We start from the raw sequence: 27,752 nt of genomic DNA, 5'->3' as shown, positions 1-27,752 counted from the left end.
CTCCAGGGGAAGGCTTTCTCTCTATGTTGGCTTTGGAGGAAGATCCTTGCCCTCAATATTCCCCTGGTCAAGAAGCTTCTCAGGCAAAGGGACCCCGTGTCCAAAGGATGTGCTCTGCTCCTAGTGTTCCTTTCTTGGTGGTATGAAGTCCCCAACTCTCTGCTTGCTTCTCTTTCCTTTTATTTCTCAAGAGATAAAGGGTGGTGCAGGCCCCACCCCAAGGAAACTCCCTTTACCTGGGATCAGGGAGGAGACCTGGGTAAGGGTGGTGTTACAATCCCACTCTAATCCTTTTAACATAAAATTACAATCACGAAATGGAGGACAACCACACAATCCTGGGAAGCATGGCCTAACCAAGTTGATACACACATTTTTGGGAGGACATACTTCAATCCATGACAGTGTTATTCAGTTTCCATGCCTTTATTTTTTTTTCCTTGTTTTTTTCTGTTACTGATTTCCAGTTTTATAGTGTTACGATTAACAAAGGGCATTTAGTATTATTTTGATGTTTTTTTTACTTCAATCCATGACAGTGTTATTCAGTTTCCATGTATTTATTTTTTCCTTGTTTTTTTTTGTGTTACCGATTTCTAGTTTTATAGTGTTACAATTTTTTTAAAAAGGCATTTTGTATTATTTTGATTTTTTAAAATTTATTGAGGCTTGCTTTGTGGCATAAAATATGGTGTATTCTGGAGAATGATCCATGTGTGTTCGAGAAGAATGTGTACTGTGCTGTTGTTGGGAGGTGTGTTCTATATATGCCTATGAAGTCGTGTTGGTTGATCATGTTATTTAGGTCTTCTGTATCTTCGTTGAGTTTCTAGTTATTCTATCCATCATCAAAAGTGGTGTGTTAAAGTCTCCTACTATTATTGTACAATTGTCTATTTCTCTTTTCTATTCTGTTAGAGTTTATGTATTCTGGAGTTCAGTAATTGGGTGCATAAATATTTATTATGGTTGTGTCCTCTTGGTGGATTCACCCTTTAATCATTGTATAATGCCCTTTTTGTCTCTTTTGATGGATTTTTACTTAGAGTTGAGTTTATCAGAGATTATTATTGCCACTCCTGCTCTCTTTTGGTTACTGTTTGCTGTATATATTTGTTTTATGTATCCATTCTGCCACTCTCTGACTCTTGACTGGTGCATTTAAATCATTTACATTCAGTGTGATTATTGATAGGTATGAATTCACTGCTGCCATTTTGATATGCTGTTTTTGTGGTGTTAACAGCTTCTTTGTCCCACGTAATTTTCTGTGCTGAGTTCTTTTTGTTTTTGGATTTTCTTTTTGTATGCTTCATTATTATTGATTTTGTGTTTACTGAGACGTTTTTATTTTGATGAGTAGATGTATTAATTTTCTTTGTGGTTACCCTGAAATTTACCTTTATCTTAAGTTATGAACAGTCTGTTATATCTTGATATCATCATGACTTCCTTTCCATACTGAAGTTCTGTAACTACACCATTTATTCCTCCTGTTTGTTTTGAAGCCATTGTTTACAGATTGACATCTCTTGTTCCCTGTTTTCGGTTTTGCAACTTTATTTTCCTTTTGAGAATTCTTTATCTGGGCTGGTATCTATATGATGCCGTTGTGTGTCTTAATCTCATGTTATCGTCTGCTGTCATTGGATCTCTGTCCAAAGGACTCCCTTTAATATTTCTTGTAAGTTTGATCTGGTTTTTACAAATTCTCTTAATTTCTGTTTTTCTGGGAGTGTCCTAGTTTAGACATCGTATTTGAAATACAGTTTTTCTTGATACATGATTCTTGGTTGGCAATTCTTTTCTTTCAGGGTTTTATATATGTCATCCCATTGCCTTTTTTCTGCATGGTCTCTTCTGAGAAATTAGCACTAAGTCTTATGGGTGCCCTTTGTATTTTGTTTTTCACGAGCTGCTGTCAGAATTTTCTTTGTCTTTAGTTTTGGAAAGTTTGATTATCATATGTTTTGGTGACTTTCTCTTAAGGTCTACCCTGTATGGGATTCACTGAGCTTCTTACATGGAAATCTTTGCATCTTTCATGATACCTAGGGAAATGTTCTGCTCATCATTTGGCAGAGGTGTAGAGGGTGCCTGTCAGAATTGACTGGTGTTGCTGAAGAAGTGATGTGTCTGTCCAGCTGGTCACCACGGCATGGGTGCAGGGAACGTTCTCACTGGTTAATGGATTGTGCTGTGCTCGCCACTGTGTGTGCACACAGTTGATTATCATGTGGTCAGGGCAAGCGTGCACAGGTCACCAGTGAACAGGAGCATGGCATGGGAACTCGCAATGCTAGTCACCAGGTGGGCAGGGCAGTGAGGGTGCGGGAAGAGTGGTTGCATGCCTCTGGCCACTGATCCGGTGTTGGGAGCACACACTGATTGCTGGGCATGTGGGGCGACGCCAGGGTGGGTATAACAGGCCCAGGCCTCTGGTCACAGATCCAACAGTGTGGGAGTGCACGCTGCAGATCATCAGGCAGGTGGGGTGATGCGGAGTGGGCATGAACCTCTTGTTGTAGGTCTGACAGCGTAGGAGCATGTGCCACAGATTACTGGGCAGGGGCAGGAGGGACGCACGCCTTTGGTCACTGGAAGGGTGGGGGATTGGGTCGGCAGCGTGTTCCTCTAGTCTCTGGCATGGGTTCTGGGGTACTCCCTGCAGAATGCAGCTGGCAATCAGGACCTGGTCCTGACCAAATGCAAGGAGGGGGGCACTTTTGGGTGGGGGCTTTCTAACTGCCACTCCAAGGATCCTCCACTCCACCAGCACCACTCAGCCAAATTATCACGGACTGCTGCTGGTGAGTAGTTCTGGCCCTGTTTTCTGACTCCCTCCAAATTTATGGTCACCTGGATCCCTACGGCTATCGTCCACCTTCCTGTACTTTTCCTCCTTAGATCCACTTCACACTCTGCTCACCTTGCTGCAATCCGGGTTTGCCTATACGGTATCTCTGTCTCCTATTGATGATTCCATGAAGTTGCTTTCCTGTGCTCCTCACCCAGGAACACTGCTGTCTTTGTCTCAAGATGGCCACACTGTGCCAGGCTGTCTGGCAGGGTATCAACAGTCCTTAAGTCTCCTCATTCACAGTTTTAATTAAGTTTCTCCATCCCTTTGGTGTTTGATCTAATTCTTCACCCTCCCATTTGTGGTTCTGGGTTTTCAGATTGTCAACTGTATCTGTTTCACTTGGTTTCTTGGTTCTTTGCTGTAGTGGGACAGCATAGTATGTGTGACTAAGCCACTATCTTGGGCTGTCTCCCTTATTCATTTCTTATTGATTGCATTATGAAGAGAAAATAGCCCATGTGATATTGGTTATTTGTAACGTATTGAGGTTTCTTTGTGGACTAATACACGGTTTGTTTTCATAAATGTTCCATGTATGGTCAAGAAGACTCTCTCCCTCTATCTCTACCTCAGCATACACTTATATATATGTATATGATCTCAAGATTATACTGTACTGTTTTTAATATGCTTGATTTAATAGTTTCTGAAAGAGTTGTGTTAAAATCCTCAGTTTTTGCTTGATATATAAGGGCCATATTTAATTATGATGGAAATATATTCTTTCTATTGTTCCTTTTACAGTTATATAACATTTTGTTTTGCTGTTAATGAAAGTTTTGCCTTGTTTTGCACATTTTGTTGAGTATTAAGATTGCTACACCAACCTTATCTTGATTCATATTTGCCTGATACAGTTTTCCCATCCTTTTACTTTCCATTTTTCTTTATCTTTCCTTTTTAAGAATGTCTCTTGTATATGACTTATTATTGGATTTTTAAATCCAATCTGAGGGTCTCTGCCTTTTTTAATTGGTAAATTTAAACCACATACATTTATTATAATTATTAATATATTAGGAGTTAGCTTCCTATTACTTAAATTTAATTTACTTCTGCTGGTTTAAAAATAGCATACTCTTTTTTGTGTTCTTGTAAAGCTTGCCCTTAACTTAAGATTCATTCTCACATTTATTCAGCCATATTGTTTTCTTTAAGTGTATCATTCTCTGTATCTTTCTCCAACCAAGTCTGTAGGTATACCTTCTTATCAGTTTTCTCTTTCCTCATTTCCCTCCTTCCCTTCACCCTCAAATATGTTGATAATACCTAGAATTTTTGTCTTAGATTATTAGAGAAATATGTCTTATTCTTCTTTCCTTGGTCTTTTTTTTTTTTTTTTTTAAGACAGCAAGAAGCTTTGCCAAGGTATTTGACCACTCTTATTTCTCAAGTATCTTTGGTAGGTACTAGATTTGTTTCTCTTATTATTTTAATATTTACTCTAAAAATACTGTAAATGTGGATCTTTTACAATATGCACACTTTTACAAAAAGTGTGGTAAACTATCTGAGATCTCATATGTCTGAGAACATTTTTATTACATCCTTACCTTTGAATCATGCTTAAGCTGGATGTAAAACATTATTTTAAAAGGTGTGTTTCATTATTACTTTAAAGATATTATTCCATTGTCTTCTTGCATCCAGTATTGCTGTGGTGAAGTTTTCTATTATTTGGTTCTTTTTTGTTTTGTTTTGTTTTGTTTTGTTTTTAAGCTGTCTGCTTTTTTTTTTTTTTTTTTGCTCTTTAACTGTGAAATCTTTTAGAATGTTCTCTTTGTGTTTACTGCTCTTAAATTCTATTATCATGTGCAGAAGGCAAGGATTTGGGGTTTTCTTTCTCTTTCCTGTTTGGCTAAAGGATTTTTTATCCTAAATTTAAAAAATTTTTGTTTTATTTCAGGAAATATGTCTCCTTGTTTCTTGCAATAATTCTTTCCATCCATTTCTATTTTTCTCCCCTTTGGAGATTCCTATCAAAAGTTGGTACTTCTAATTTTATTCTCCAAATCTCTTGGTTTTCCTTTTATATATTCTAACTTAGCATAACTTTCCTCTGCTTTCTGGAAGATTTCCTCAATCTGATCTTCCAATTCACTAATTTGTCCTTCAACTGTATCTGTCTTACTACAATCCCATTTGTTAAGTACTTGATTTTAACTAATGTGCTTTTCATAATTAATGTTTCCACATTATTGTTCTCGATTTCTTATTCATGTTTCACACTAAGAGTGTATTTCTTTACCTCCTAAAATGTTTTTGTCATGGCTTTTTTACATCCTTAATCCTTCTAATACTACTGATTCAGCTGATAGAGGCTATCCAGGTGTTTTTCTTTTGAGTGAGAAGCAACCCAGGAGCTTGTATTTACCTGAAGGCATCAGTTAAGCTGCTAATGTGTTTTAAGGTTGGGCTGAGAGCCAGGCCCTAGTCTTTTGTCATTCATCATGAGTTTAATGAGAAGAGAGGGGATAATCACAGAATAGGGAGCACCGAGGCCCCAAAACTTCTCACAATTACGCCTCAGTGCTATCTTTGCCAAGCAATCCTCCACTTATGGTTTACCTTTATGCTTTAGTATGAAACAGCACTGGGAAAAGGCAGTCTCCATGTGTTGTAACACACCAGGGTTATAGTAGGGATTAGATACAGTTAAGTAGAGAATGTCCGAGAGCAGGTGGTCTGCCTGCACATGGCCACATCAACTCCTCACCTCATTTGCACTGCCCTGATGTTATCCTGTGATCATTTTTTATAGATAGCCTAAGCTGCTGCCACCTGTGGAAGGAAAAGCAACAACTAAGGGAAAAGGCAAGAGTGGAACTTGTAAATATTTCTCCAATCTATGTTCTCTGCTGACTCTGTCTCCACCTGGTGCTACATTCACCCTCCTCCCAGCAGGCTGTTCAAGGCAGCCTCAAGTCTCTGAAAGGAATTTGCACAGTTTTCGTTTGTGCCCATGTGCATGTGGAGGTTTAGTTTCTGAAATCCATCTAACAGTTTTTCTTCTTTTTTTTCTCCATGATCATTTTAGAGGGAGGGAAACAAAAACCTATGCTAGCTTGACATGTAGCAGAACTGGAAGTCTAATCTCTCTTTGTTTTTGTTGTTGTTGTTTGGTTAGTTGGTTGGTTGTTCATTTTACTATGAGCTCATGTTCCTTGGAAATTTGTCTGCAGGAAAATTTTGAGCACTGGGTTAACTATGAGTTCTAATGAGTTCTATTAGAAAGTATGTGTCTTAAATGCAGAACAAGTTTCAAATTCTTTAAAAAGTCCAGGCTAACTGGACTATCTGATGCCAGAGTACTCCCTGAGACTATCACCTGGAAACACTCTTTAAATCTTGAACAAAAATTGTCCCCTGAGATCACTTTTTAGCAGAAAAGCAGAATGAAACACAAAATAAAGAATATCACCCATTAAAATAATTTGTAAGAGTCCAAAAGGTCAACATTTAAGCCAAAGAAAAGATGAGACAACAAGGGGCGAGGAAACAAGTACTGGAAATGGAACAACCAGAACACAAAGAGAATGTTGACACAATGTAGAAAATGGAATTAACGCCATTGATAAATTTCTGTGGAAATTGCCAAAGGGGAACATAATTTGCTGTGTAAATTTTTGCCAAAAATAAAATAAAATATTATTAAAAAGAAAGAAAGCATGCGTTTTTGCATTTGCAAGTTACCTGATGGCATTATCAACTCAAAGCCCTTTTAAGATAAATTCTTTGTTTCTTTGGCCACACAGCATGAATTTGGGCCACAAGCATGTGTGAAGGCCAGGCTTATTCACTGGATATATTTTCACCTCTACCAAGAGTCAAGAACAAAATAATCTATTTTTCTTGCTGTTTCTTTCTATTTGGTGGGTTCACTTCTCATTCACCCTGAGTGTGTCCTTTGGTGTCCCAATTTTAGCAGATGCTCTCCAGGTGCATACTAGCCTCCACTCTAGCTTTCCTCCCAGGGATTTTGTTTTCACTTGTTTTTTTTATTTGGTTTGGTTTTGTCTCAATGGATTCCTTACATTCTTGTAAGTTAAAAAATATATATATTTCAAACATTTAATATAGCATTTTCTTTTGTTTTGTTTTTATTTTCATTGTGAAAATTATTTAAGGTATCTAGTCTGCCATACTGTGAAAACTAAAGATTTTTTATTCTTTATTTATGCTAGGTATTATTCTATTTTATGAATGTGCCATAATTTATTGATTGATTAATCCATTATCGATGGACATTCAAGTTGTTTCTAGTTGTATTCCAATCTTATTCTACTTTCAACAGTGAATAACCTTGTTCATACTTCTCAACCCAAGTTTTCTCTTTCGGGGTGCCCTTTGCTCCAAGAACTGATAGACACTTTTGTAGGTTCTGTCTTATGTTGAATTCTCCAGAGTAGTCCCTGAGATAAAGGTTTGTGTGAATGTGGCTTACTAGGAAGCGAACCAGGAAAAACTGTAGGAGAGTGGGGAAGCAAGACAGGGAAAGAGACCAGGCCAGGTGCAGTATCAAGAAAATCACCTGGGAAGGTGATTTTGTTCCAGTCCCACAAGGGATCTCTGGGGACAGTACAGAGCAAGTGCACCGAAGTGTGTAGACCCCTGCTCCCTTCTAACGTTGTTAAGGGCTTCGCCTAGGGAACATAAATTCCAGGCTCTTCCACTTTCTATCGAAGTAGGAGAGCCCCAGGGCAGTCCATGAACAAAGAGACACAGGCAGTATCTTTGGGACAGTAGTGTGCATGAAAATGGAAAAGGGACCTAAAGGAACTTGTTGTCTGCTACAGTGTCCTGGCCTTTAATTCTATGCAGGCCGATAGAAAAGAATCAAGAGATGTAAGGGACACTTTCTTTGGTTTTCAGTGTCAAAACAAATGAGGGGCTTTAAAGCAAGACATGTTGATTCTTATCTCCAGCACTTATAGATTTTATGACCTTAGATATCACTTAATTTTTTTTCATTTTATCGTGGTAAAATATATATAACAAAAAGTTTGCCAGACTATCACCACTATCCATTTCCAAAATTTTTACATCATCCCAAACAGAAACTCAGCATCCTGTCAGCAATAACTCCCATTTCCTCCTACCCCTGCCCCATGATACCTCTAATAGACTTTGGTCTGTATGCATGTGCCTAATCTAAATGTTTCACATAATTAGGATTATACGTTTTTCCATTTGTTATACGTTTTTCCATTTTCTATTTTTTTTTTTTTTTACTTCACTCAGCATACTGTTTTCAAGGTTCATCCATGCTGTAGCATCTATCAAGACTTTTCCCTTTATGACTGAGTAATATTCTATATGGGAAATATATCAGAGTTTACTTTTTCATTCATTTCTTTGATGGCAACTTGGGGTATTTCCACATTTTGGCTATTGTAAAAATTCTGCAATGAACGTTGGTGTCCCTGCTTTTAAGTCTCTTATGTATATACCTAGGAGTGCAATTGCTAGATCCTATGGAAATCCTATGTTTAACTTTTTGAAGAACTGCCAAACTGTTTTCCATAGCAGCTGCACCATTTTACATTCCCACTAGCAATACACTAGTGTTTCAATTTCTCCACATCCTCACCAACGCTTGTTAGTTTTCTTTCTTTTTCAATAATACTCATCCTAGTGTGTATGAAGTGATGTCTCACTGTGATTTTGATTTGCATTTTCACTAAGTTGGATTGACTTGACAGCAGTGAGTTTGGTTTTGTTTTGTTTTGGAATGACTAATGATGTTGAGCATCTTTTCATGTGCTTATTGGCCATTTGTACATCTTCTTTTGAGAAATGCCTTTTCAAGTCCTTCGTCCATTATTAAATTGGGTTATCTTTTTGTCGTTGAGTTGTAGGCATTCTTTTTATGTTCTGGATATAAAACCCCTATCACATATATGATTCCCAAATGTTTTCTCCCATTCTTCAGGGTGTTTCTTCACTTTCTTGATAAAGTCCTTTGGTGTACTTTTTTTTTTTTATTAAGTAAAATTTATCAATTTTTCCTTTTGTTGCTCATGCTTTGGTGTCATAACTAATAATCTTTTGTCAAAAAAAAGATCTTGAAGATTTACCCTTATGTTTTCTTCTAAGAGTTTTATGGTTTCAGTTCTTATATTTTTGTCATTGATTCATTTGCAGTTAATTTTCATACACAGTGTGAAGTATTGATCCAATTTAATTATTTTGCATGTGGAGATCCAGTTGTCCCACACCATTTGTTAAAGAGACTATTCTTCCCTATCCTTGCAGAAAATTAATTGGCAGTAGATATAGACACATAACCTTTTTAAGCCACAGTTTCTCATCTGTATTTGGGGATCATGATAATTCTTACAGCAGAGAGCTTAACACAGTGCCTGGCACAGAATATATGGTAATACAAGTTACTGTCATTATTATTTTTCTTCAGATCTTCTCTCAGAAAACAATATCTGAAGGACTTTGAGCTGGCTAAGCAACCACTAGAAAGCGCCTTACAAAGCAAAGACACCAGTGTATTTATTTTTTCTACAAAGTGCATAAATGGAAAGAAACCACATAAATCATAGGCTGCTAGTTTCCTTAAGGTCTACAACACCCATATTATTTTATGAAAATGCAGTCCTACGCTGGGCTGCATTAAATTACTCAGGCCTTGGGAATTTGTAAACCTGTACAAATTCTACATTGGAAACAATCTCCATATATACTGTCATTTAAGGCACAAATTATGGTTAGTATAAAAGATTTTAATTCACATAAATCCACTGGTAAAAACTACATATCTAGGAGAGAATTACTCCAGGCTTGCCACACATATAAAGAGGCTACTGGAGGGGAAGGTGGGACAAGATGGTGTTTTACCTCCCTACAACTAACCAACTTAACAATGAACAAAAAATAAGCACAGACTGAGATCTCAGAGCTCTGAACAGCAGCTGAAATGTTGGAGAGTCAAGGTGAGTCCAGAAACAGGGGAGAGGAGAAGTAGGGTCAGCACAGGAGCTGGGAGATTCAGGCCACTGGGATCCAGAAAAAGCTCATTGTGACCATTTTGGGACAGAGACAGGCAACGCCCTGAACAAAGAACACAGAATGGGAACTAAACCGAGGAAGGTGTAGTCCAATTAAGGTGGTGCAGATTGGCTGAGGGAGTTCACAAGCCATTTGCTTGTGAGGGGGTACAGGGAAGCTGAGGTGCAGCGAATGAGTGCAGTTGAATCTCACCAAGACCTGAGGCTGACATTCTCTAGGACCCAGATACATTGAACAGCCGCAGGGACCATCCTTCAGCCAGAGCAAGAAAAATACATCAGACAGGCAACACAGCAGAAACAGCTGGCTCCCTGAACACAACTCGACATAGTGGGAGAGTCTGCATAAGATCACCTGGGGGAAAGGACATAAAGCATCCCCTACACTCACTTCAGGAAAACCAAACCGACCACTTCCAGTTACATCATCAGCCAGGAGAAAGTCCTGCACATGTGCAGCTAGCCCACATAGGGAAAGCCATACCTTAGTCCTACGCAGGGAAGGGACCCAGCCCTAAGACTGCAGTCTGGGTTACAGCCAAAGCCACCAAAGACAGAAGAACCCTCACACACCAGCAAAGTCAGCCACCTTAGGAAGAATCAGCCAGAATAAATACCCAGAGACTTAAAACTTTTCAAAATGCCTAAAGGGAGTGACAAAAGACTAGAAGCTGAAAATAACAGATAAATCCTCAGACACAAAACTCTCTGCTGAAAAAAAATCTAAGGACAAGAGTGGCCTCTAATAGAACTTAGGAGAATATGACCAAACTAAATCAAACTCACTGCCATTGAGTACATTCCACCTGATAGCAACCCTATAGGACAGAGTAGAACTGCCCCCATGGGGTTTCCAAGGCTACAAATCTTTACAGAAGCAGATTGCCACATCTTTCTCCCATGCAGTGTTTGGTGGGTTCAAACTGCTGACCTTTTGGTTAGCAGCTGAGGGCTTTAACCACTGCAGTACCAGGCCTAGGAGAAGATAGTGGAGGAAATCTAACAAATATAATTCCCTTGAAAATTAGAAAACTCAGGATTTCAAAATATCACACACGAAAAAATCAAAATGTCCCACATCCAACAAAAAATATTAAAACACACAAAATCACAAAAGAAGAAGGACCAATCAAAAGAAAAACATGAAGAAGTAGAAATTTCTCCTGTGGAAACCACAACAATGGAAAAAAATATGATTTCCAGAAAATAGTGCTAAATACATTTAAAGAAAGCAAAAAACACACAGTAAACAAACTGACAAAAATCACGAAATAAACTGAGGAGCAAAATGAGAAATTCGATAAGCAAATTGAAAAAAAAAAGAAAAAGAATTACTGGAAAGGAAGAATAAAGCAACTGAATTAGAAAATGCAAGAGAAACACTCAACAACAGAGTCAAACACACAGAACATAGAATAAATAAACTAGAAGACGGAGTAACTGAATTCATTAAGTCTCGGAAGAAACAGGAAAAGAAAACAAAGCCAAATGGAAATGTGGGATTCAATTAAGAAATCTAACATTAGAATTATTGGAATTCCAGGGCACCACGATAAAAATAAAGGCCCAGGAACAATTTTGCAGGAGATAATCATAGAGCATTTTCCAAACCTGAACAGGAAACAAAGTCTGCAAATACAAGAAGATACATAAACTCCAATTAGAAGAAATACAAAGAGGTCCACCCCACATCACATTCTAATACCAAAACCAAAACCAAACCCAGTAGCGTCGAGTCCATTCCGACTCATAGCGACCCTATAGGACAGAGTAGAACTGCCCCATAGAGTTTCCAAGGAGCGCCTGGCAGATTCAAACCGCCAACCCTTTGGTTAGCAACCGTAGCACTTAACCACTACACCACCAGGGTTTCCTCACATTCTAATAAAACTTCTAAATACCAAAGACAAGGAGAAAATTCTGAGACAGTAAGAGAAAAATGCAGTATAACATGAAAAGTGTCCTTCACAAGAAATAGTGCATGTTTCTCCCCCAAAACCCTAGAGGCCAGAAGATGATGAAGCTACATAGATAAAATATAGAATGAAAACAATTGCCAACCAAGAATTCTTTACCTAGCAAAGCCATCATTCAAAAAGCACAGGGGAATTCAAGACATTCCCAAATAAACAGAAGTTCTGGGAATATGCCACTACCAGCTCTAAGAGTATTATTAAGGGATTTCTCCAAAGGGAAAGGAAAGAACATTAAACAAATACTTGAATCCACACACGGGAAATAAAATACAATAAACTACAGAGAGAGATCTACAAAAAAAACAGGGCTTCGAACAAGTTCGAACCAGTTCAGTCATGGCCAAGAAAGTGAAGCAGGAACAGATCCAATCTTTTACAATTTGGGTGATTTGTCATAGTGCCCAGAACAGAAAAATTAAGGGTTGAGGCCCTGGAATGGGTCATTTGGAAGAGACATAGTGAGCCTTTTCAGGAGCCTCATGCATGAAATTGGATTATTGGCAGGACCACAGAGCACAACACACATTCAAAGTGGTGCAGTCAGCCGCCATCTTACTGCAGGGCACCACCATCTTTGAGTGGGGTGCCGCTATCATTGAGGGGGCAGTGCTGTTTTCAAATCTGCTCAAAATCCAAAGGTAAGAGATTTGGTTGCTATGCAACGCATAAACTGCCCTTGTTTTCTAAGAAGGATATTAAGATTTTAGCTATAATTTTTCCTGTTCTGTGTACTATACAAAATTACCCAAATTTTAAAAATTTGGGTATGCTCCAATGATGCTTCCTAGGTCATGATTAAACTGGGCAGAACTGGTTCAAAGTCCTGCAGAAAACACACCAGTATGGGCAAATACAAGGACAAAGTATACAATATTTTAGGGAATGAACTCAATAGTTTATTTCCACAAACAATACAACATCAAGTTCACAAGAAATAGTATAAATTAAACTTATGGCATATAGGATGTACAAAGATATCAATGGAGACTCATCAACAGAAAAGGGGGTGGGAGGAACAAAACAGGTATAGATTTAGTATGTAAATGTATGTTGCTTGCTTTTTGTATGTTAAATATTATTCCTTGTGATGATTAACATTGTGTGTCAACTTGGATGGGCTGTGATTCTCAGTGTTTATATGTGATCACTCCCACGATGGGATCTGCTGTGAGTAGCCAATCAGCTGAAAGGGAGTTTCCTTGGGTGTGTAGCCTGCATCCAAATATAAGTGGACATTCTGGCCTTTGCTTTCTCTGGATCTTGCAGCTGCCTCTTGTTTGTCTGATCTCTGCTTCTTGAGACTTGAGCTAGCAGCTTACCTGCAGATCCTGGGATCTGTTGGTCTTCACAGCCTGTGAGCAAGAGTCCTGCATTCCAACCTGCCAGTCTTGGGTTTGCCAGCCTCTGCAGCTATGTGAATCAGGAGAAGGCTTGCAGTCTTGCCTGTCCATCTTGGGATTTGTCAACCTTCACAACCTGTGAACAAGAACCCTGTTCTCCGACTTGCCAACCTTGAGTTCATCAGCCCTTGTGGCTACGTGAATCAGGAGAAGCTTCTGTCCTGATCCACGGATTTTGGATGCTCCAGCCTCTACAATCACATGAGCTGTTTCCTTGATATACTGGTTTCGTTTCTCTAGAGAATCCAGCCTATTACATCACATTTGCAAGTTGTATAATATAATGTAATGTAATATGTGTGGTAACCACTAAGAAATCACCTAGAAAAAATACACAGAAGGAAGAAATCAAAATGGCTCATTACAAGGAAGCATTCAAACACACACACACACACAAAAAAAACATAAAAATGACAATAAAAAGATAAAGAAGGTATAAGACACTCAAAAAACAAATCATAAAATGAAGTAGACACTTCATTTTTATAATAACCTTAAATTTAACTGGTCTAAACTCCCTCTTGCAAAAGGCAAAAAGTGACAGAATGGATTTATGTTCCATCCTTTTGCTGCCTATAGAAACACCTTAGACACAAGGATATGAACAGACTGAAAAAAGGATTAAAAAAAAATTCTATGCACCAGTAACGAAGAAAGAGTGGGGGTGGCCATACTGTTATCCGATAAAATAGACTTTAAATCAAAATCTATTACAAGAGACTAAGAAGGACATTACATTAATAATAAAGGAGTCAATGTGTCAATAAGATACAACAATTACAAATATACACCTAACACCAATGCTAGAAATACATAAACAAATGCTGACTAATATGAAAGGAGAAATGGGCAACTCCACAATAATAGCTGGGGACTTCACCACACCACTTTCAATTCTAGACAGAAGATCCAAAAAGATCACTAAGGACACTGAGGAAATAAATAAAATCATAAGACAATATGACATAACAGACATATATAGAACACTCCACCCATCATTAGAACAAAACACATTTTTCTCCAGTGCACATGGACTATTTTCAAGAATAGACCATGTGCTAGTACACAAAACAAGTCTCAACAAATTTAAAAAGATTGAAACCATATGAAGCATCTTTTCTGACCGTAATAATTACATGGAAACTAAAGAACACACTACTAAAAAAACTATTAGGTCATAGAAGAAATCAAAAGTGAAGTTATAAATACTTAGAATCAAACAAAAGTGGAAACACAACATACTAAAACCTTTGGGACACAGCAAAAGCAGTGCTCAGAGGGAAATTTATAGGAATAAATGCCTACATTAAAAAATCAATAATTTAAACTGACAACTTGGACAAATAGAAAAGGAAGAGCAAAAGAAGCACAAAGCTACCAGAAGAAATGAAATAATAAAGATCAGAGCTGAAATAAGTGAAATAGAAAACAGAAAAAATCAACAAAACTAGAAGTATTGATCCCTTGAAAGAATCAATAAAATAAATCACTGGCTAGACTGACAAAAGAAAAAAATGAGAAGAGGCAAATAACAAAAACAAGAAATGGAACTGGAGACATTACGACAGATTCAATTGAGATAAAGAGGATCATAGCAGATTATTATGAAAAATGGTATTTCAATGAATTTGAAAACCTACATGAAATGGACAAATTCCTAGAAACACACTAACTACCTAAACCAAAACAAAAACAGAGATAGAAAATCTAAACAGGCCCATTGCAAAAGAAAAGATTGAAGATGTCATAAAAAAAATCTACCAACAAAACAACAAACAGGAAAAAGGGGGACATAAAATTTAAATATAAAAAATGGCTTGCTTTCTTTTCCACCTATGGAACCCACACCCAAACCCATTACCACTGAGTCAATTCAAAATCATAGCAACCCTATTGGACAGAGTAGAATTGCTCCACAGGGTTTCCAAGGCTGTCAATCTTTATGGATGCAGACTGCCTTATCTTCCTCCCACAGAGCGGCTGGTTGGTTCAAACCACCAACCTCTTCATTAGCAGCCGAGTGCTTTAACCACTGCACCACCAGGGCTCCTCCACTATGGAAGGCAGGACATTATCTGCGGAAATATGATTTCCATTTCCTTGTAGTAGGATTTTTAAGTGTTGGATAACTTACAAGATTAGTTTGCTGACTACAGCTTTATAGTTTTAGTTTTTTTCATTAAATAATATAAATAAAGAAAAATGTACCTACACAAAAAAATGTGCTGACAAAAAAAAGCTCAGGACCAGATGGCTTCACTGGGGAATTTTACCATTCAGAGAAGAACTGACACCAATTCTACTTAAACTCTTTAAAAACTTAGGAGAGAAGGAAATACTCCCTAACTCATTCTATGAAGTCAGCATCAACCTTATACGTAAACCAGGCAAAGATATCACAAAAAAAGAAAATTACAGACCAATATTCCTTGTGAATACAGATGCAAAAATTTTCAGCAAAATTCTAGTCAACAAAATTCAACAAAGTATCAAAAAAAACATACACCACAATCAAGTGGGATTCATATCAGGATTGCAAGCGTGGTTCAACATTCAAAAATCCATCAAAGTAATTCATGACATAAATAAAACAAAGGAAAAGAATTATGCAATCAAATCAATTGATGCAGAAAAGGCATTTGATAAAACCCAACACCACTTCCTGATAAAAAAACTCTCAGCAAAATAGGAATAGAAGGGAAATTTCTCAACATAACTAAGGGCACGTATGCAAAACCAACAGATGATATTATTCTCAATGGAGAAAGACTGAGAACCTTCCCCTTGAGAAAGGGGATGAGACAAGGATGCCCATTATCATTACTTTTATTCAATATTGTACAGGAAGTCCTAGAGCAATCAGGCAAGAAACAGAAGTATGCAAAGAATATCCAAATTGGAAACAAAAAGGTAAAACTGTACTCACAGATGACACGATCCTATACATGTTGTTGCTGTTGTTAGGTGCTGTCTAGTCGGTTTCGCCTCATAGCGACCCTATGCACAACAGAACAAAACACTGCCTGGTCCTGCGCCACCGTTACAATCGTTGTTATGCTGGAGCTCATCTTTGCAGCCACTGTGTCAATCCACCTTGTTGAGGGTCTTCCGCTTTTCCGCTGACCCTGTACTTTGCCAAGCATGATGTCCTTCTCCAGGGACTGATGCCTACTGACAACATGTCCAAAGTATGTAAGACCCAGTCTCGACATCCTTGCTTCTAAGGAGCGTTCTGGATGTACTTCTTCTGAGACAGGTTTGTTCTCTTTTTTGGCAGTCCATGGTATATTCAATATTCTTTGCCAACACCACAATTCAAAGGTGTCAATTTTCCTTTGGCCTTCCTTATTCATTATCCAGGTTTCACATGCATATGATGCAATTGAAAACACCATGGCTTGGGTCAGGCGCACCTTAGTCCTCAAGGTGACATCTTTGCTTTTCAACACTTTAAAGAGATCCTTTGCAGCAGATTTACCCAATGCAATGCGTCTTTAGATTTCTTGACTCCTGCTTCCATGGCTGTTGATTGTGGATCCGAGTAAAATGAAATCCTTGACGACTTCAATCTTTTCTCCGTTTATCATGATGTTGCTTATTGGTCCAGTTGTGAGCATTTTTGTTTTCTTTATGTTGAGGTGTAATCCATACTGAAAGTTGTGGTCTCTGATCTTCATTAGTAAGTGCTGCAAGTCCTCTTCACTTTCAGCAAGCAAGGTTGTGTCATCTGCATAACGCTGGTTGTTAATGAGTCTTCCTCCAATCCTGATGCCTTGTTCTTTTTCATATAGTTCAGCTTCTCAGGTTATTTGCTCAGCAGACGTATTGAATAGGTATGGTGAAAGGATATAACCCTGAAGCACACCTTTTCTGACTTTAAACCAATCAGTATCCCCTTGTTCTGTCCAAACAACTGCCTCTTGATCTACGTAAAGGTTCCTCATGAGCACAATTAAGTGTTCTGGAATTCCCATTCTTCGCAATGTTGCCCATAATTTGTTATGACCCACACAGTCAAATGCCTTTGCATAGCCAGTAAAACACAGGTAAACATCCTTCTGGTATTCTCTGTTTTCAGCCAGGATCCATCTGACATCAGCAGTGATATCCCTGGTTCTGCGTCCTCTTCTGAAGCCGGCCTGAATTTCTGGCAGTTCCTTGCCGATATGCTGCTGCAGCCATTTTAAAATGATCTTCAGCAAACTTTTGCTTGTATGTGATATTAATGATATTGTTCTATAATTTCTGCACTGATCCTATACATAGAAGACCCTAAAGATTCCCAAAGAAAACTGCTGGAACTAATAGAAGAATTTAGTAACTCCGCAGGGTACAAGATCGACACACAAAAATCAGTTGGGTTCCTTTACATTAACAAAGAGCATTAGAAAAAGGATATCAAGAAAACAATACCATTTACAATAGCTCCCAAAATCATAAAGCACCTAGGAATTAACCTTAACCAAAGACATAAAAGACTTATACAATGAAAATTATAAAACACTATTACAAGAGACTAAAAGAGACCAACATGAATGGAAGCATATTCTGTGCTCATGGATTAGAAGACTTAATACAGTGAAAATGTCAATACTACCTAATGTGATCTGCAGATACAATGCAATCCCAATACAAATTCCAATAGCATTCTTTCATGAAATGGAAAAAATAATCACCAACTTTGCATAGAAAGGAAAGAGACCTCGAATTACAAAAGCAATATTGAAGAAGAAGAACAAAGCAGGAGACCTCACACTCCCCAATACCAAACACACCCTACAGCCACTGTAATCAAAACAGCTGGTATTCAATGATCTGCACATAGACCAGTGGAAAAGAATTGAGAACCCAGAAATAAATCCATCTTTTTATGGACAGCTGATTTTCAACAAGGGGTCAAAGTCCATTCAATGGGGGAGAAACAGTCTCTTTAATAACTGGTGCTGGCAAAACTGGATATCCACTGGCAGAAGAATAAAACAGAATCCAAACTTCACGCCATATACAAAAACCAACTCAAAATGGATCAAAGACCTAAATGTTAAACCTAAAACTGTGAAGTTCCTGGGAGAAAACATAGGGAGATAACTATGGGACCTAATCTTTTATAAAAATGAGATAACAAGCATAATTATAAATGTACAAATAGCAGAAGACAAAAGAGGTAAGTGGGACCTCATAAAAATAAAAAACTTACACTCATCAAAAGACTTTATCAAAAGAGTAAAAAGACAAAAATCCTTGGGGATGACCTGATAGGGGTCGAATCTCTAAAATTTATAGATAACTTCAACGACTCAACAGCAAAAAGACAAACAACTCAATTTTAAAATGAACAAAGCACGTGAACAGAAACTTCACCAAAGAAGATATTCAAGAGGCCAACAAAGACATGAAAAGGTGCTTATGATCATTAGCCATTAAACAGATGGAAGTCAAAACTGCAATGAGATACCATCTCACCCTGGCACTGCTTAAAAAAAAATGATAACATGTGTTGGCAAGAATGTTATAAGATTAGAATCATTATTTTTTAGTGGGACTGTAAAATGGTACAACTACTATGGAAAATGGTATGGCACTTCCTCAAAAACCTAAAAATAAAACTACCTTATCATCCAGCAATCCCACTCTAGAGACCTAATAGAAGTGGCACAAACAGATATTGCACCATTATTCACAATAGTAAAAAAATGGAAACAACCTATGTGCCAATCAATGGATGAATGGATAAGCAAAATGTGGTATATACATGCTACACAACCACAAAGAACAATGATGAATCTGCAAAACACATTATAACGTGGATGGTCCTGGAGGGCACAATACTAAGTTAAATAAGTCAATGATGTAAGAACAAATATTGTATGATTCCAATTTTATAAGGCAAGAATAGAAATACAGAGAAAGATCAACAATGTTCATTGGTGGTTGCTAGGGAGGAATGGGGGTGGAATCATACTTTAGATCGTAGATACTTGTTTTTGGTAATGGGAAAGGTAGCACTGAATGTGGGTGTAGTGAGCACAGCTTAACCAAAGTAAACAATGTCACTAAGAAATGCTCAAGAGAAAAGGATATTTGTGCTAAAGAATTTCGCATATATAATTTGGCAACAACACCAACAATGACCAAAAAATGAGTGTATAGGTATAGAAAATACGGGTAGGTAAATATACATATGCATGCACAGAAAGAAGTATTTAAATGTACGTGTACGTACAGATATGTGTGTGCAGGCAAATATAGTGAAACTCGTGAGTGCCAGAACTCATTGGGACTACCTTGTTTTTCCAGGTATCACAAGTTTTCCACCTTTGACAGGGAGCACTCTTATCACTTTTCTATCTCTCTCTGGTCATGGAAAATATTTGAGTTTTCCTTCTCAGACAGGTTTCCACCTTGTGCAGTTTCCAGACTTTTGCAGGTTTTACTGTATATTCATAGAAGACACAATTACAGATACTTCTCAGACATAACCAAACACCTTGAGAAAATGAATTTCTAGGTTTGAAGACTTAGGACCTTAATCTTATGGGACAACTCGGTCAATTGGCATAATATAGTTCGCAAAGTTCATGTTCTGCATCCTAGCAAAGTGAGTAGCATCTGAGGTCTTGCAAAGAGCCATCTAAGACACAACTGTTGGTGTCTACTCATCAGTAGCAAAAGGTTAAGAAAGAACGTCTCAGAGAAGAAACTAGCCTACAGGGCTAATAGCTGGCTCAAGCCATGGCCTCAACTACCCTGCAACCAGAAGAACTAGATGGTGCTCGGCTACCACTACCGACCATTCTGATCAGGGTCACAATAAATGAGCCCTAATAGAAGAGAACAATGCAGAACAGAACTCAAATTCTTAAAAAGTCCAGACTTACTGGACCAGTTGAGACCAGAGGAGTCCTTGAGACTATTGCCCTTTAAACCTTGAACCAAAACTATTCCTGAGATCACCTTTTAGCGAAATAACAAAGTGGCACACAAAATAAAGGTTATTTCCTGTAAGTATGGTGCTGTACTGAAAAACTATCTATGTGAGACCAAAGGGTCAACATTCATTCTAAGGCAAAGATGAAAAGATAAGGGGGCAGGAAGCTAGAGTACTGGAAACGGAACAGCCAGAACACAATTAAAGAGAATGTTGGCATATTGTGAAAAATGGAACTAATGTCACTGAACAATTTGTATAGAAATTGTCAAATGGGAACCTAATTTATTGTGTAAACTTTCACCAAAAACATAATAGTATGTTACAAAATACAATATTTTAAAAAAAGAAGCTACTGAAAGTCATCACATTTGGTTATTTATTCTTGGGGTAATAGGGTATCTGGAGTGGAAGAGACTAAGAAGGGGAAAAAAAGAAAAGAAGGGGAAGGTTGTTTAAATTGGGGTCCCCGAAAAGCAAACTCTGAGGCAAGGGATTGGATGCAGGTAAGTCTACTCCTCACTTAACGACATGGTCAGCGGTCATGGTCCCCCTGTACCTACCTGCACTGGTTACAGGCTTGCCCTTGCTCTGCTGGCTAGAAAATCCATACTGTGGGCTGCTGGCCAGGCATCTCCACTCAGGCTCTGCAGTGCACTCGGTGCAGGAAGCAAGGTGGTGGCACAGGCTGGGCAGTATCCAGCTGCCTCGACCAGGGGGAGGGCTTCACAGATATGAGAGCTGCCTTCCACCTGTGCCCTACTTCCAGTGCCCACTCGGATGGTTCCCGTGTACTAGGCAAGCACAGGGCGGTGGGTGAGGTGTACCAGGAGATAGCTGGACGCCCGGAAGGGTGTTCTGGTAGGCGAAGTCATTAATGCACAAAATAGCTGGGTAATAGACTTTTTACTATTGTCCTAAGTGCGAAATGTGGGATGATGAGATAGTGGATAAATGAGTAGTTTATTTAGAAGATGATCCCAGCAAACACAGGGAGGAAGTTGAGAAGGGAGACAGAGAAGGGGGAAAAGGCCAATGAACAGTGCTAATGAAGAGGTCCACACTGTGGGCAAGCAGGGCTCAGTGGTGCTGGGAACCCTCTGAGAAACTGTGGAACACACCTTTGGAATTGTCCCACCAAGGGAAGGGTAACCTGGGGCACTCATCCACCCACTCCCATCCCTCCTTGGTTGAGGCTTGTCCCAGGTTGTTGAGCCCTTGACCCTTGCAAGTTGCCCTACAAGTGAGTTGACCAAGCTCATGGGGTGCTGAAGAAAGCCTGAGGGAAGAAAAACAGAGCAAGAAATACACTTGGGGTGGGGAATTTTGGGTGTATACAAGAACCGTCCACTGTAGCTGAAGGTGAACTCAATGACTGAAGGGCTACATGATGGGGCATCATCTGCTACAAATGTCTTGATAATCTTCGTGACTCAAGACTCATGACTCAAGCATGTAAATCCACTTTAGAACCCAAACTTATTTTATTACAGGAAGCATAATATCATTATAATCGTATTGCTGTTAAAATTTTGTTCCATAAAACCCATAAAAAACCAAACCCATTGCCATTGAGTCGATGCCGACTCATAGCGACCCTATAGAACAGAGTAGAACTGCCCCGTACAGTTTCCAAGAAGCGCCTGGTGGATTCGAACTGCAGACCTTTTGGTTAGCAGCCGTAGTACTTAATCACTACTCCAAGGAACCTCTAAAACTATGCTCCAACAGGACGCTGGGAAATTACAGTTATCTTGCCTTTTATAAAGTACTATTTCTTAATCCGGTTCTCCTTAGCTATATGACAAAACCACTGTAACTTTAATGTGTAAGACCCAAACGTATCATAAATTAACGCCAGTACCAAGGTATTTTTTGTTTTTTTGTTTTTTACCAAGGTAACATTTTGGTCACAATTTTTTATCTGTTACAAATAGAAGTGTGTTAATATCATCTAATAACTGTGCCCTCAAGTTTTCCAGACCATTTAATTATTCGATTTCTCTTTTGAAAAGGATCCCTATTGTCAGCAATTCCGACTTTGGTGTACGGCAGCCTTTTTTTTTTTTTAGGTCACCGGTGCTTTTAACCACTGCCTAAAGTGCGTCCTGTGCTGATTACCATATTTCAGATTAACTAGATTTAGTATTCGGCAACCATACTCCACTCCGTAAGGCCCATCTCTGCTGAAATGTGGACATTGATGACAGTTGCAAGAGCTCAAATATTATATAATCACTAATTACATTCTGTGCAATTAGTGGAGGCTCATCAGTGTGAATAGCTAATGGCTGATCACCCATTTCTCTCTGGGAAAAAACAGAGAGTTTGCATAATTTCCTGATTGTATTAGCATAGGCACAAATGTTATTAATGAACTTTGGGGATGCTGAAGAGGCTTGATGTCTGTGACGGACAAAGGCAAGAGGCTCTGCTTACTGGCCAAAGACACTTTATTTTGAACCTCAAAGCCATGTGTTTGCAGACGTGGTTCATTCTCTCCCCACCTTCCAAATGGAAAACACTCGAAAAGTCCCATCCAACCAACCAACTGCTAAAAAAGTTGCACCCAAGGCCAGTTGAAAAATAAAATGATTCAAAACAAAAACCTGATGGACTTTGATTTTCCTTAAATTAGTTTTCCGAGAGCCAAGTTTTAAAGATTTGTGGGACATTCTAATACAAAACAGATGACTAAATAGGCGGGACACATCTGAAATGGTAAAGAAAGAGCTCATCTGAACTTTTCAACCTTCTGTATGCTAAACTGCTAAGGAGCCCTGGTGGCACAGCGACTAAGCACTTGGCTGCCAATCAAAAGGTCTGTGGCTCGAACCCACCAGCTGCTCAGGGGGAGAAAGATGTGGCAGTCTGGTTCCGTAAAAATTACAGCCTTGGAAACCCTATGGGGCAGTTCTACCCTGTCCTGTAGAGTCGCTATGAGTCGGAATTGATGGCACACAACAGCATGCTAAACTGGAGGCCCTGGTGGCGCAAATGGGTAAAGCACTCAGCTAACCAAAAGGTTAGCAGTTCAAGTCCACCCAGAGGCACCTCAAAAGAAAGGCCTGATGATCTATTTCTGAAAAATCAACCACTGAAAACTCTGTGGAGCCCAGTTCTACTCTGACACACAGGAGTCCGAATCAACTCAACAGCAACTGGCTTTGTTTTTGTTTTTAATATGCAGGACCAAAATGTTCAGGAACTATGAGTATTTTAATATTTAAATGTTCAGGAATGTTCATAGTTCCTGAATATCTTAGCCCAGGATGTTCTTGCTGGAAGACGGGAGACATGCACGGAGCACATAAAAATCTTAACCGGCATTCTTTGGTGAGAGCTGAGCTGTTCAAAACAGTAGCCACTAGCTCCATGTGACTATAAAGCATTTGAAATGCGACTAGTGTAACTGAGGAACTGAATATTTAGCTGTGTTTCATTTTGTTAAATTTTAATTTAAAAACTAAGGAAGTGTAAAATATTTTTGTCTTAAACATAACTTTATAGTTTTGGCAGGGATATGTTTCACCTCAACCATTGAAAATTTAATGTCTGAATTGAGGTGTGATGTAAAATATTTCTTTAGTAATTTCTATAATGATTATGCTTTTAATAAAGATATTTGGATATATTGAGTTATATTTCATTTAAAAGATAAATTCCTTTTGCCAAACAAAGTTCCAGGTCCCTCTGTGTCCTGCACTAAAAACTGAAACCAACAGTTTCTTCTGGAGTACTAGTGCATTAAAATCTCTTGTTACTTACAAGTTTTCTCAATAGTATTTTCAACATTAAAATATATCTATATTTAGGAGTCAGGAACACTTTTATTCATAATGAGAAGAATCTTATAGATTAGCTCTGCTATTCTGGTGTCCCTGAGTTTTCCCCCCAATGCCCAGGCTTCATTTGTCCTCCCAACCCCTCACCTTTTTTTCTGTCCTGCTGTATCAGCCACTAGAAAATTCCTGGATAAATCATCTGATAGCTTTTCCTTATATTTTTATTTAACATACTGAAAAACCACTCTAATGTCTTCGTCTATTTTACAGAACAGCCAAAAAGGCCCACATGGGGTTTCTGGTCATTACAGGGCTGATGGGCCCAGTACAGCCTGCAGTGAGGGGTTGGAGGAGCTGTAGGAATTAGATTCTAAGGTTCTGTAAAAATTTTTTTTTGTTTTTTGGCAAATATATATGTAACAAAACATTTGCCATTTCAACATTCTTCCCATGTACAATTCAATAATAGCAATCACATATACCATGTTGTTCAACCACTGTCATGATTAAGTTCCAGTTTTTTTCATTGCCCTTAACAGAAGCTCTAACCAACCAGTTGCCATCAAGTTGATCCCAACCCATAGCCACTCCTTGTGTGTCAGAGTAGAATTCTACCCCACAGAGTTTTCAATGGCTGGTTTTTCAGAAGCAGATCACCAGGCCTGTTTTCCGAGGCATCTCTGGGTGGATTTGAATTTCCACCATTTTAGTTGGCTGTTGAGCACGTTAACTGTTTGTACCATTCACAGGGACTCCAATAGAAGCTCAATGTCCTCTAAGCAATAAGTCTTTTTGTCCTCCCTCCTACCTGCCTTGGTAACCACTAATAAACTTTGGTGTTTATACACTTGCCTATTCTAGATATTTCATATAAGTGGGACCATACAATATTTTGGATGTTTGTGACTGGTTCATTTCATCCAGCATAATGTTTTCAAGGTGCAACAGGATTTTGAGGGGAGTTTCTTTTAACTATTGCAAGCAAAAATAACCCACTCAAATAAAAAAATTAAACACTCTACTTAACAGTACAGCAAATAACTAAGGAATTCAGAGTTAAATAACCATAATAAATATCTATGCACCCAACAAAAACAAACAACCAAAACAAACAAAACCCACTGCCATCGAGGCAATTCCTACTCATAGTAACTGTATAGGACAGAGTAGAACTGCCGCATAGGATTTCCAAGAAGGGCCTGCGGGATTCCAACTGCAGACCTTTTGGTTAGCAGCTGTAGCTCTTAACCACTATGCCACCAGAATTTCCCAACCAACAAAAGAACTCTAACAGCACTGAAAAGAGAAATTGACAGTTCAACAATAATAGTAGGAGACTTCAACCGATCACTCTTGGTAAAGGACAGAACATCTAGAAAGAAACTCAGCAAAGATGAAGAGATCTAATGGACACAATCAACTGTTGTGACCTCATAGACATATATAGAATGTTCCACCCAACAGCAGCAAAGTATACATTCTTTTCCAATGCACAATTAACATTCTCCAGAATAGACCACATCTTAGGCCACAAAGCAACCCTCAATAAAATCCAAAACACTGAGATAATACAAAGCATCTTCTCTGATCAAAACACCATAACAGTAGAAATTAATAAAGGAAAAGCAAGGGGAAAAAAATAAAAAACATGAAAACTGAATAACGCCTTTCTCAAAAACCACTGAGTAATAGAAGAAATCAAAGATGGAATTTAAAAATTTCTAGAATCAAAAGAGAATGAAAACACATCATACCAAAACCTTTGGGACACAGCAAAGGCAATACTTAGAGGTCAATTTATAGCAATAGATGCACACATCAAAAAAGAAGAAAGGGACAAAATCCAAATATTACTATACAACTCAAACAAATAGAAAGAGGACAGTAAAAGAAGCCCACAGACATCAGAAGAAAGGAAATAATAAAGATCAGAGCAGAAATAAATGAAATAGAGAATAGAAAACCAATAGAAAGAATCAACAAAACCAAAAGTTGGTTCAGTGAAAGGATCAACGAAATTGACAAACCACTGGTTAAATTGTCAAAAGAAAAACAGAAGAGGAAGCAAATAACCCAAATAAGAAATGAAATGAGGGACATTACAGCAGATCCAACCAAAACTAAAAGGATCATAACAGAGTACTATGAAACACTGTTACTTCAAGAAATTTGAAAACCTAGAGGAAATGGACAAATTTCCAGTAACACACTACCTACCTAAACTAACACAAACTGTGGCAGAAAATCTGAACAGACCCATAACAAGAGAAGAAATTGAAAAGGTAATTAAGAAAAAAAACTTCCAACAAAAAAAGGTCCTAGCCAAGATGGTTTCACTTGAGAATTCTACAAAACCTTCAGAGAAAAGCTCACACCAGAACTACTCAAATTATTTCAGACCATACAAAAGAAAAGGATACTTCCAAATTTGTTCTATGAAATCGGCATAACAATGATACTAAAAACCAGGCAAAAACACCACACAAAAAAAGAAAATTACAGACCAATATCTCTTACGAATTTAGAAGCAAACACTGTTCTTCAAAATTCTAGCCAATAGAATTCAGCATTGTATCAAAAAAAAAAACCACAACCAAATGGGATTCATACCAGGTATGCAAGATGGTTCAACATTTGAAAATCTATCAACGTAATCTACCACATAAATAAAACAAAAGAATCACTTGATCATCTCAGTCAACAAAGAAAGACATTTGACAAAGTCCAAAACCCATTCCTGATAAAACTCTCAATAAAATAAAAATAGAAAGGAAATTACTCAACACATAATAAAGGCTATCCATACAAAACCAACAGCCAACATCATTCTTAATGAAAAGAGGCTGAAAACATTCCCCCTGAGAACAGGAAAAAAACAAGGATACCCTTTATCTCTACTAACATTGTGCAGGAAGTCCTAGCTAGAGCAATAAGGCAAGAAAAAGAAATAAAGGGCATCCTTTATTGGTAAGGGAGAAGTAAAACTATGCTTATTCAAGGATGATATAATCCTATACATAGAGAACCCCAAAGACTCTACAAGAAAACTATTGGAACTTACAGAAAGATTCAGCAGAGTAGCAGAATACAAGATAAACATATAAAAATCAGTTGGATTCCTAGACACCAATAAAGAGAACTATGAAAGAAATTCAAGAAAGCAATACCATTTATAAAAAAAAAGGTTGCTATCGAGTCAATTCCAACTCATAGCAACACTATAGGACAGAGTAGAACTGCCCCATAGGGTTTCCAAGGAGTGGCTGGCGGATTTGAACTGCTGACCTTGTGGTTAGCAGCTGAGTTCTTAACCACTGCACCACCAGGGCTCCTATAATATTTATAATAGCCCCTCAAAAAAATTAAGTATGTAGGAATAAATCTAACCAGGCACATAAAAGACCTATACAAAGAAAACTACAAAACACTACTGCAAGTAACCGAAACAGACCTACATAAATGGAAAAACATTCCATGATTATGGATAGGTAGACTCAACACTGTGAAAATGTCAATTCTACCCCCTGAAAAAAAAAAAAAAAATCCCAACCCAAATACCAACAGCATTCTTTAAAGAGATGAAAAAACTAACCATTAACTTTATATGGAAAGGGAAGAGGCCCTGGATAAGTAAAGCATTATTGAAGAATAAAGTAGGAGACCTCACATGAAGAACACCAAGGTCACACGATAACTATAAGCCCAAGAGACATAAAGGGCCACATGAACCAGAGACTTACATCATCCTGAGACCAGAAGAACTAGATGGTGCCAGGCCACA

The sequence above is a fragment of the Loxodonta africana genome, chromosome 24, assembly GCF_030014295.1.
Source record: "Loxodonta africana isolate mLoxAfr1 chromosome 24, mLoxAfr1.hap2, whole genome shotgun sequence".
NCBI classification, from domain to species: Eukaryota; Metazoa; Chordata; class Mammalia; order Proboscidea; family Elephantidae; genus Loxodonta; species Loxodonta africana.
The sequence above is the reverse complement of the archived record's forward strand: the minus strand, read 5'-3'. Positions refer to the sequence as shown.